Genomic DNA, 11207 nt, shown 5'->3' with positions numbered 1-11207 from the left:
TCAATCCTGATGGATAATCCATAATAACCTAAATCCCTTTTTTAAGGCACTTATTCTTCTCATTTAATTTTTATTTATTTTTATAAATAAATGCCACAACTCTCACATTAGCTTTTATCTCCTATATTATCGTTATCAAGTATGATTTCTATTAACATAAAGGTTTATTTTAATATTCTCAATGCATCAACATAATATACACGTACAAAAGTAAAAGGGAAAAAACTAGAAGTTGTTACTATTGGTTTATCGCTATGGAGATAATGAGTTACTATATATATATATATATATATATATATATATATATNAGCATGTGAGGGGAATTCTAAAACAAGACATAAGCTTGAAATGGAAACTGGAGAAACACTTACCTCGTCTCAACTCAACTCATTTCAATATAAGGCAGCGATAGAAATGCAATATAAAGAAAAACGTTAAAACATATAGATAACAACTCAGTGTATTGAAAGACACAATAATAACTTAGTTTTGTATATGAAAATACAAGTAATTCTGTGAGAGATTCTCTAACCGACAACCATCACTATGAGCTATGTGATGATACAACGTCTAGCCCACACTGCCAGAACTGTCCTATACTTTGCCGGGGTATAAAACCTACTACAAAGTGGATCCAGTTGTCTATGCTAAAAAGCATTAAGGAATCATCTAAAAAGCATGACCCTTTCTACCAATGTTGGCTACATGGTTTATGGAGACTTGATTTATCTCAACTTGTCCCCATATCGGTGCTCAATACTACTCCCAAAACGTAACTAGCTCATATGTTTAAAAACATAACTTTTTTTGTGGTTTGAGATTATTACTCAAAAGATCTTTCTTTTAAAAGAGATGGTACTAAAACAGTTCATGAAAACTCTTTTGGAAATCGGTGTTTCCTCTCATCTTAAATGTGAAAACATTTACTCTTTGGGAATAATTAGTTCACATATAACATTTTAAAGAAAATGAACTCGGCTCTACTCTTTCTCAAACTCAATGCTTTAGTCTTAAAACAAGTTTTAAAGTAATTGTAAAAAACTTTTTGAAAAGACTCCAAGAACTCTCTAGACTTGACTCTTAGCTCTACCTTAAATTTGAATAATGGATTCAAGGTTCAGGATCTCATGTTATAGATGATCTCTCGGTGTTTAGACGTACCTTAGAGTGTAAAAATCAACTAGAAAACATAGGTGAAAGAGTGGGAAATGGTTGAGGACTTGGCGACCCTAGCGTACGCTAGACCTTGAACTACAGAACCTGGGTTGGGGTGCACTGAGTGGCACGGTGCCCCAGGACCCAAACTATAGACACTGATGTGGGGTGCACTGAGTGGCGCAACCCCCTACCCCTTTTCCCAGAAAACTTGATAAATTTCCTTACTCATTTTTCAATCCCAATTCGTCTATAATCGAATGGTTTCTTCCACAATTACTTAGATTAGAATACCCAACCATATTGCATAAGAATCTACTAAAAAACAACCTTAAAACTTATATTATTATCTTAAGAACACATTAAAAACCTCAGCAATCAAGACTATGAAGGAAACTTCAACAAAACTCATCAGGAACTCAAATTCTTTACTTTTAAGAAAGAAATTACGCTGAATTAATCATGATTGGTGCGTGGGTGAACGAACCCAATGCTATGTGAACTCACATACCTCTTAGGGATCAACCCTTGGCGAAATCCGCAACGAAAATCCTCAAGAACTTGACAAACACTAAACTTTTTCTCCTTTTCTCCTCTTCTTGAACTTCTCTCAAAACCCTAGCGTATTTTAGAATTTGTAAAACTGAACCAAATCAGTTTAGACCCCTAGATATTACCAAATTTTGTTTTAAGTTAATTGGGTAAGGAAAAGACCAAAATACCTCTTTTAAATCCTCATAGCTTTCCTTAACTAGACAACCTGACTTCAAACATGCATATCTCCCTCATACAAGCTCGAAAATTAGCAAACTCGGTGGCGTTAGAAAGAGAATTCCAAGATCTTTCATTTGATATCTTATAGCCACCTAACTCATTATGTCTTGAAAGTTATGGTCGTTTGAAATTGACCTAAAACTCATACTTAGCATAACTTACCAAAATTTCCAAATTTATTCTTTCCAAAAATAGTTTCTTTCTAATTATAGTTTTTTCTGTGATGGGATGTTACAAATACACAACCAAGTCCCACTCCGGATGGATCACAATAAATAACAAAACCCTATGTACCCTCTTGTAGGGTCAACACTAGAGTAGTAGTTAACCGAGTTTTAAATTCCTGAAAGCTTTTCTCACAAGCATCAAACCATTGAAACTTAGTTATTATCTGAGTCAACTTAGTCAACATGGACGAAATAGATGAAAACCCCATTGACGAACCTTCTGTAGTAACCAACCAATCCCAAGAAACTCCTTATATCAGTTGTGAGGTGGGTCTGGGCCAATTCTGCACTACTTCAATCTTCTGAGTGTCAACTCAAATTCCATTGCCAGACACTATATGGCCTAAGAATGCTACATACTCAAGCTAGAACTCACACTTAGAAAAATTAGCATATGATTCTCGATCTTTGAGAGTTTGGAGGACTATTATGAGATAACTAACATGGTCCTCCTCATTCCTCAAATAAATCAATATGTCATCAATAAATATGATAACAAACATGTCGAGATAGTGCTTAAATACTCTGTTCATAAGATCCATGAATATTGCATAAGCGTTAGACAACCCAAAGGATATAACAATGAACTCATAATGACCATAACGGGTCTTGAATTTGTCTTCAGGATGTCACTTTCTCTCACTTTCAACTGATGATAGCTAAATCTGGGGACTATCTTAAATAAACAAGTGGCACCCTGAAGTTGGTCGAAAGGTCATCAATTCTCACAAGGGGATACTTATTCTTTATGGTGACCTTGTTCAACTAGCGGTAATCAATATAGATCCTATGTTAACAATCTATATTTCTCACGAATAAGACTAGAGTGCCCCAAGGTGGGACACTTGATTGTATGAAACCCTTATCAAGAAGATATTTTAACTCCTTTTTAAACCCTTTTAACTTAGCTAGAGCCATTATATATGGCGGAATAGAAATGGGTTGAGTATCGGGAAAATATCTATTCTGAAGTCTATTTCTCTCTCAGGAGGGACTTCGGGAAGATCATAAGGAAAGACCTCTAGAAACTCACTCACAACTGGAACTGACTAAATATGCGGTGTCTTAACACTAGATTCATTAACTCGGACTAAATGATAGATGTACCCCTTAGAAACTAACTTTCTTTCTTTAAGGTATGAAATAAAACGACCTTTAGGCACTATTGAACTACTCCTCTACTCTAAAACTGGATTATTAGGAAACTGAAACTTCACTACTCGAGTTCTACAATCAACTTAGGCATAACAAGCATAAAGCCAGTCCATACCTAGAATAACATCAAAGTCCACCATGTCTAGTTCAACTAAGTTAGCCATGGTGTCCTTGTGATAGACAAAGATGATATAATCACGATAGACTCTTTCTGCTAGAATAGACTCACCCACATGTGTGGAAACACTGAAGGGCTCAAGAAGTTGTTCGGGGGGAATGTCGAACCTCATGGCTACATAGGGAATCACAAAAGACAAACTCGCACCTGGATCAAGTAAGGTATAAACATAAAAAATGAAGACGTTAAGCATACCAGTGACAATATCTGGTGAGTTTTCCTGATCTTGGAGACTAGCTATAACATATATATACAGTTTGTACCTCTGCATGTTCCTAAAATAGCTCTTCTCTGGTATTTATATCTGTTGGAGCTGCTTAAGAAAATTGAGCTCTATTGCTCTCATTACCCTGCATGTTCTTAGGGAATTCTCTCATAAAATGACCTATCTGACCACACTTGAAACAACCATTAGAGACATCACAACATTCTCCTGGATAAGTACTACCACACTTAGCACATGATGAGCTCGAAACCCCTGTGCCATACTACCCTGAGATTAGTAACCTAAGCTTTGAAATGTTGAGAACTTTGATTCCTATGATCATTCTTGTTTCTTGGTGCAGGTGTACTAGATGAATATGGAGCAGGTTTATATGACCTTTGCTAAAGAGATGACTGATGCCCATTCCCCGTCTTTTGCTGGCCAATCTCATTACTTATTGTCTTGGCCCTCTTGTTGTGAAACTCTTCTCTATGATTTAAATTATCCTCTTCAACTTGATGCACATGAATAATGAGTCTAGATATGTCCATGTCCCTTATCAACATAGTTGCCTTACCTTCGTTGTTGGATATGCGGGATAGCCCAGACATGAACAAACTCATCCTGCTCCTCATATCCCCCACCATCTCCGGTGCTTATCAGGATAACTAAGTAAACTTGAGACTGTACTCCTGCACACTTATCGCTTCCTATTTTAGATTCAGGAACTCTCTCACTTTAACTTCCCTTAGCTCTCGGGAAAAGAAGTGCCCCAAGAAAGCATACTCAAACACAGCCCAACTCAAAAGTGGTGCTCCCTCTGCCCTATTCTTCTTCCACTGATCAAACCATATCCTAAAAACACCTTTGAGTTGATATAAGGCTAAATCCACATGCTCTGTATCAAAAACACGCATGACCTCAAATACTTTCTGAAGCTCTTTAACTATGTTCTCCAAATCCTCAATGACCATCGACCTAGTTAACTCAGGGGGCTCTTTATTAACCAGCATGGTTTGCCATAACTTGAGTTAGTATCTGAATAACATTCCTGAACTCAACATTGGTGACATCTCCCCGAGGGGGTTACACTTTTGGTGCATATGGAGCTTCTTGACCTTGAGGGATAACATTCCTCCTAGTAGGACGTCCTTGAACAGTTCTTCGTGGAGGCATGATCTGAAAAGACACGCGTAAGCATGAGTTAGAGGAAACTTTTATAAAGTTTAACTCTGTCGCACGAACATAAGTAATAAAACAATGAAATGTTCTTAAATGTCATAGCCTTTTAATTATAGATGTGGCGCACTTCATAATGATAAGAAGGACTCTACAAACACAGTTTCATAGAAACCCTAGGACTCTTGAACTCTATGCTCTAATACCAAGTATGTCACGTTTGAGTCTAAACCCTGGACATGCCTAACACTCAAGAACCATTGCTGGTCCCAAGTAAACCCTTGGCTTGACTGACTAGTTAGTTGAGGACTTACTTAAGCAATTAGGAAACTTTAATGCATAATTAAACTCAATAGTCTCAATTAAACTCAACTTAAATAAATGTGTAGAAATACTAAATAAAGTATAAGTAATACTTTTCAAGATCTCGAAACATAAAGGAACATACTGAGAGACTCATCAACTCTAACTATCTATGAAGCCTCTTTAGTTCAACATGGATGTTGGGATGAGACCCACAATACCCTAAAAGCACTAAACTTAAAGGAAAAGAGGATTCCTACGGAATGCAAGGAGGCTCACCAAAATCTAACTGGAGTACCGAATGATCTTAACAAAGCGCCTGTTGATGATCCTGAATACATGTATCTGCATCATAAAAGATACAGGTCGAATGATATTAATACATTGAATGCACGAGTTTGTAATAAAGCCAAGGCAAAATAACTAATTAAAAGAACTGCAAAAGATATAACATAAACTCAACTGCATTTAATGAATTAAGGAATGAAATCATTTAACTTAACAAGATACGTTCTCATCTTTGAACTTCAACATAATAAGTGATATATATAAAATACACTTTAACTCTATTAAGAGATTCTCTAACCGACAACCATCACTATGAGATACAAAATGATGTAACGTCTTATCCACGCTGCTAGAACTGTCCTATATAGTGCCGAGATATAGAACCTCTCAACAAAGTGTATCCACTAAGCTCTGCCTGAAGGCACTAATGATTCATCTAAAAAGTATGATCATGTACCCATGTTAGCAAGACATGGTTTATGGGGGCTGTGAGTTGTCCGAACTCTCCCCATATCGGTGTTCAATACTACTCTCAATAATATATACTTTTTCTCAAATGTATAAAAACATTATGTTTCTATGGTTTGAGGTAATGGCTTAAACTATCCTCTTAAAAGAGGTAACTGCTCTGAAATATCTTTGAAACTATTGCTCATTTAGAAAATAAGGTTTTTCTTTGCTCAATGTAAAAATACATTTTGGGTTGAGAGAATTACTCAAAAGGGGCTTCTGTTAGAGGTAATTGATCTATACTTAATCTTTCTGAAAACTCTTTTAACTTTTCTCAATAAAAGTCTACTATTTTTCTTCATGTAAAAAAATGAAGCATTTGAAAAATATTTAGTTCCCTTATACTCTTTCTCAAACTGCTCTTTACTTCCTCAAAACGTAGTTTAAACAATAATATTTTGTTTAAATATTCTCAATGAGAATTCACTGAATACTCAAAAATAGGGTTAATTCTGAAAATAGTCATGAACAATCACCTCAATAATCACAATACACAATATATGGCAATTCAATAATTAGAAATAGAAATTTAATAATCAACAACTCAAGAATTCATAACTCAATATCAACTCATCTAAAGAATACTAAAATCTACGGATAGAACCCTAGATTACTCTTTTACTGATTTAAAAGTAGATGTAGGGCGTGAAGATGAACTAGTCCAACACTATGATAGCCTTACATAATTGGAAGAATGAAGTTCTTTGGCAAAATCGATGAAACTCGAAGAACGCTTGAACCCTACCTTTTCTCCTCTTGGAACATTTCTCAAATGTCTTGAAATGTTAATGAACGTAAAAAAATTGATCTACACTTTCTAAGCCCTTAATTAGGTGTAAAACATCGTGGTTTAGGCTTAAAATATGGGTTAATGACATAGTTTAAGTACCAGACACATAGGGGAAAAATCAAAATGGCCCCAACTTTTAAAACTGAAAAGGTGCCTTTAAAGGGAGGTTTCACGGACCTTTTAAGGCTTCACGGTCGGTGAAACACTTCACGGGCCATCTAGTTGGTCCTCAAGTTTCACTTGCCCGTCAAGTCTTCATTTAAACGATCATAACTTCTTACACCAAACTTGAAATGAGGCAAACTTGATGGCGTTGGAAAGAGGACTCAAAGAACTTTAATTTGATAGGTGATAGACTACCTAATTCATTATGTGTTGATAGATATGATCGTTTGAAGTTGACCCAAAACTTAAAAAACTGATGGGTGACNTCTAATGTCTTGAAGTGTTAATGAACGTAAAAAATTGGTCTACACTTTCTAAGCCCTTAATTAGATGTAAAACATCATGGTTTAGGCTCAAAATATGGGTTAATGACATAGTTTAAGTACCAGACACATAGGGGAAAAACCAAAATTGCCCTAACTTTTAAAATTGAAAAGGTGCCTTAAAAGGGAGGTTTCACAGACCTTTTAAGGTTTCACGGACCATCTAGCTGGTCCTCAAGTTTCACTTGCCCGTCAAGGCTTCATTTAAACGATCATAACTTCTTACACCAAACTTGAAATGAGGCAAACTTGATAACGTTGGAAAGAGGACTCAAAGAACTTTAATTTGATAGGTGATGGACTACCTAATTCATTATGTGTTGATAGATATGATCATTTGAAGTTGACCCAAAACTTAAAAAACTGATGGGTGACTTGAACGGACCCCTAAACGGACCGTAAAATTCACCACGGGCCGTCTAGGATCTCGTCTAGGTGACTCCCACCTTGACAGCTTTGGATGGTCGTTCACCACCCCCTTAACGGTTTGTGGACATGTAACTGGGCTGTCTAGGGTGCCGTGAATGGTCCATGGTCCATTTTGGGTTCATGGACTTGTTTGTTATCCCTCTTTAGTCTTTTTTGAAGTCCAAGGTGTTACATACCATCCCAATATTTGGTACCATACTCTTAAGTACAAAAACTTCTAAAATACGATGCAAGTTTGAAACTAAAATGACAAGTTTAGACATAAAAAATATCCTGTCAGAATACTAAAACAACATAATAAATAAAAACATAGAGAGAGGTGTCAGCCACAACTCACCACAACTCCAAAATAACTCAAGTTCTGACTTAGAAAAGCTCCATGAGATTCACTCGTGTTCAGAATCCAATATGCACCACAAAAAAAATACAGCAGTTATAGTATGAATACGAAATCATGTGTACTTTGTATATCTTATTGATCGACAATGAAAAAGTAGTGACATGATTATGTATGAAAAACCATCCTATAAATTTACAAATCTACGCTACATTTAACCCTTAAGTTTTCATCAAAATAGGGTTAATGAAATGCCACATAATGTTCAAATATAAACTAATCATATAATTCAATAAAAATGAAGGACATAATGAGATGCAATGCAATACCATGAAATGATATGCCTCAAAATACCAAGTAATCTCTCAACCGTATATACATGATACTTCTTCAAAATTCATCGAGAGTTCATGATTCATGAGGAACTCGCGAGATCCATATACTGAAACGAACGATCTCCACATGCCTATACGATATCAATGCAGTAGCATAAAATCAAGACATCCCCACCACATACGATCTCTAAGTGGCCAACTCATAATCATAAAATGTTCTCAACACGAACTATCTCCACGTGTTGGACCCTTACTGATACTCAATCTCATGTCTATACATATGCACAATATAATATCAATAAAATAGGGGATGGTGATGCATCTCAATCAGTCAAATGTCGGTATGACATATAATCATCTCAACTATCATAAATATATACATGTTCAATAAAGAAACACAACCACATATATAAAAGAAATCAAGTCAATAATAATTAACTAATGCTCATATGCTTTTGTATTCTCAAATTACAATCTATCATTTCGTTGTAATAACCTTTCTCTTTTATAACACCGATACTCACACTAATGCCCATCACATCATTGATACGAGACCACTATTTTTATTCTTACCCATTAGCTATTCAATTTTTAATTTTTAATTAGAAAAATGTCTTCCAAGGTCGAACTCGTATCACAAATCCTCAATATTTTGCTTTTATCTTTCACAATGCTTCAGAACATTCCAGTCTATTAATTATACATTATTCACAAGTAAACAAGTATATAGGCAGCCATATTTCTATACTTCCATTCTGAACCCCAAAAATCACCCAAAAGTTGAATTCAGACCAACAAGGACAATACCAAAATTTTAGTAAAACTATATTACCCATAAATTGTAGAGCACAAATTTATAATCAAGTTCCTAATCTTAATGTAAACTAATATTCAACTCTAATATTTCTCAAATTTTAAGCATAAGTTTAAGTCTTAATTTCTCCGAATAAGATAATTCTAATGATTTTTATATAATACAATACACCTAATATTTAACTACGTACACTAATATTATCAAAAATTGAATCATAATTCAATGATTATAAAAATAATTTGGCATCAAAGCCAAGTACGTAAGTTCGTGACCGATAACTTTAACTAAGGATGCAAGATGCATGACCTTAACGTAAAATGTAAAGATCTATTCTACCTATCCCTATCTCTAATGATTGAATCATAATTTACTCCTTATTATTCATTTAAAGCTTGTCCCCTAGGAAATCGAGTTTCACAGTCAACAATTCTACCAAATACACCGAATAATAAGAATTGTCCCTATAGTCTTTAAGGACCAACTCTTAAACGAAGATAGAGACATATTTATTATATTGGATGAATTAGCACACTCTGAAAGACTTTGAGACTTTGGAAACTATAGATGTTTTAGGGTTGATGATATTGCACATGATATTAGTAAAATAAGCAGGGGAAGAACGATTGAACCTGATGAGATTTTGGTGAAATTCTGAAAGAGCATAGACAAGACATGTATAACGTGGTTGATTGGATTGTTTTATGCTATTTAAGATGGAAAATATGACCGACGAAGGGAGGTGGGGGTACAATTGTTCCACTATACAAGAACAAGGGTGATATTCAAAACGGTAACAACTACAAGGATATTAAATTGCTAAGCCATACTTGAAGGTTTGAGAGAGAGTAGTGAAAATTTGGGTGAGGAGAGTGGTGTCCATTTACGAGAATAAATTTGGATTCATGTCAGGTGATCAACTACGGAAGCCATCCACATTGTGGGGATATTGGCGGAGAATTATATGAAAAGGAAGAGGGACCTATATATGGTGTTCATTAATCATGAAAAAGACATATGAGAAAGTTTTGAGGGATGTCTTCTGGAGGTGTTTAGAGGCTAAAAGTGTTCCAATGGTTTATATTAGGAAAATAATTGACATGATGATGAGCCAAGACTTGAGTTAGAATAGTGGGACGTGACCAAAGTACTTCCAATCGAGATGGGGCAACATTAGGGATCAGTTCTTAGACTTTTCCTATTTGTCTTTGTGATGAATAAGTTGATGTAGTATATTCAAGAATAGGTTCCACGGTGTATGTTATTTGAATACAACATAATACTGATTGATGAGACTCGGGACACTGCTAATTCTAGGTTGGAGGTTTAGAGAAAAACTCTAGAGTCCAAAGGGTTCAAGTTGCGCAGGATCAAAATGAATTATTTGAAGTGCAAATTTAGTTTTGCATCACATGAAGCGGATGTTGAAATAAGACTTGCCCCACACACTATTCCCAAGAGAGAATTTTTTTAAGTGTCTTGGGTCCGTAATCCAAGGTAGTGGGAACATCGATAAGAAGGTACCACCTAAACTTAAAGGTAAGTTCTACAAAGTGGTGGTTAAGTCGTTCTTGTTGTATGGAGTGCTGGCCAGTCAAGAACTCACATGTTCAAAAGATGGATATTGTGGAGATGCGGATGTTGAGATGAATGTGTGGACATACTAGGAGAGATATCTCTGATGGACAAATGGGGAAACGAGGCTAAGATGGTTTGGGCATATGTAGAGGAGGTGGATTGACGCCTCAATGAGGAGGTGTGAGAGGCTAGTTGTAGGGTACACAGAGGGGTAGAGGTATTCAGAAGAAATATTGCGGAGAGGTGATTTGACAGGACATGACACAATTTCATATTACTGAGGACATAACTCTAGGTAGGAAGGAGTGGAGATTGCATATTAGGGTGGATGGATAGTAGGGGTGGATGGTCGTCTTGCCTTGTGAAGGTTTAGGCTTGTTAGTGCTTGTCGTAGTACTAGTTGTACCCTTGTAGTTCTTTGCATATGTTGTTTATTGTGTTTTTGATTATCACACTATATTTTGT

The sequence above is a fragment of the Solanum stenotomum genome, chromosome 2 (assembly GCF_019186545.1).
Source record: "Solanum stenotomum isolate F172 chromosome 2, ASM1918654v1, whole genome shotgun sequence".
NCBI classification, from domain to species: domain Eukaryota; kingdom Viridiplantae; phylum Streptophyta; class Magnoliopsida; order Solanales; family Solanaceae; genus Solanum; species Solanum stenotomum.
The sequence above is the reverse complement of the archived record's forward strand: the minus strand, read 5'-3'. Positions refer to the sequence as shown.